Source organism: Austrofundulus limnaeus, unplaced genomic scaffold, assembly GCF_001266775.1.
Source record: "Austrofundulus limnaeus strain Quisiro unplaced genomic scaffold, Austrofundulus_limnaeus-1.0 Scaffold1239, whole genome shotgun sequence".
NCBI classification, from domain to species: Eukaryota; Metazoa; Chordata; class Actinopteri; order Cyprinodontiformes; family Rivulidae; genus Austrofundulus; species Austrofundulus limnaeus.
Window position 1 is genome coordinate 72,927 of NW_013953641.1, and position 1,818 is coordinate 74,744.

The window sequence follows — 1,818 nt, forward strand, 5'->3', positions numbered from 1 at the left end:
GCACCAGAGTTAGCCTAAGGCAAATTTACATCTGTAGTCCTCCAGATAATAAAAACAAAACAACATCTAACAGTAATAAAAAATAACAGAAAATAAAAATAATATAAAATAAAACATTTTGCAATTAATAATGAAAATATAAAAACACCTCACCCCACTCTCCAAACATAGTTAAAAGGTTAAATCACTAAACATGCAATAAAACTTTGTGATTGCAGTATGTAGATTTAAGATATTCTGCGTGATCACCCCAGAAACCAACCAAAGAACTGCAGGTCTCCACATCCCCCTGAAAACCATCGAACACACTGCCTCCAACACAGCGATGGGCAATCTGACATCTGCATTTCCACTGGTCAACAAATATCACCGATAAGCAATAAAAACATCCAAAATAAATCAATTAAAAAATACAAACATTCATTTAACAAGTGTAATCATGCCCACCTCCACCCCACCCTTCAACTCCCCCAAACCAAAAGCAAACTCTAAAATTGATTAACCAGTTCAATTCAATGATTGCAACACTGAGTAGATTTAAGATACTTTTAAGATTATTTTAAAAATTAATAGAGTTTTTACACGATCAGGAGCAGCTTTCCACTGAGTGATGCTTCAACTGAAAAAGCTCCTTGTCCAAAGGCTGAGCGCCGAGCAGGACCTTCACTCTTCTGCCTGGATGTTCTGGATGTTCTGGATGTTCTGGTTCAGCACAAAGAAACAGCTGAACGATAATAAACAAATTTTTGCAAACAGATTGGTGCTAAACCGTTTAAAAAATTATATAATGTTTCAATATTTGAAAAGCTCTTATTAACCTAGCTGATGGATGAACATCACCTGAACCTTTGAGTATTTTCCTGTCAAACTTATTTGTTGAAAGTGTAGGACTGCTGTGGTTTTCATTGTGATGTCACTCTGTTTTCAACCCTCTCAGTCCAGCAGCATCTTGGTGCTTTCTGAACTGTTCCCAGGAAGCAGCAGCACCCTGTCTCCTCTGGACTCAGCTGCTTGTTCTGTGCTGTGGATTAAGGCTTCGGAGACCCTGAAAAGATGCCTTGCAGCGTTTGGTTCTGCAGTTAAGCGGCTTTGAATGAGAAGAAGTGAAAACAAAGCTTCTGTGTCATTTGGAGGCGGACGCTGCTGTCAGAGGAACATGTGAAACATGTTGTATGTTTACCTCAGAGAGCTTCTCCTGCCCAGTGGATCAGCTCAGAAGTCTGTTCTCAAAGAAAAGAGCTGCATCTTCTCAGAGCTGCATTTGGATCAACATGGGGGTAAAATATGAGCCCTGTGGCCCCTCATGGGTGGCCCCTGTCTGGCCCACAGACATAGGCCTGCAGACTCTCGTAGTGGTCACCATGGGGACCAGCAGGACATGGGGAGGTATTTAGTTTACTGGAAACGTGCTTTATTGTTGACTTTCAGGAACATGGAGGGGGCTGCAAGGGTTGATGGGTGGGGGAGGGTTCTGTGATGGTTGGGGTCTCTGCCACAGACAGGCTCACTTTAAGGGTCAGGTGGGTCCAACTGTAGCACATATAGGATGTTCTGTTCTTTATTCATGTTATTTCATGATGCTTAGAATTAGGATTTCTAGACTAACCATGTCTGCAGCATGACTGGGTGCAATGTCCCAAACATCATCCATTGTTCATGCTGTACACATTTTCTTTATATTTCTATTACTTTTATTGTACATTGTTTATGTGTACACAAGTGTGCTTATTTCGTAATCCTGGGTATTTATACTTATTTTAGTCTAGTTTACTTATTTCTTTCTTTTCACATTTCTCTGATCTGAATGATTACAGCTGT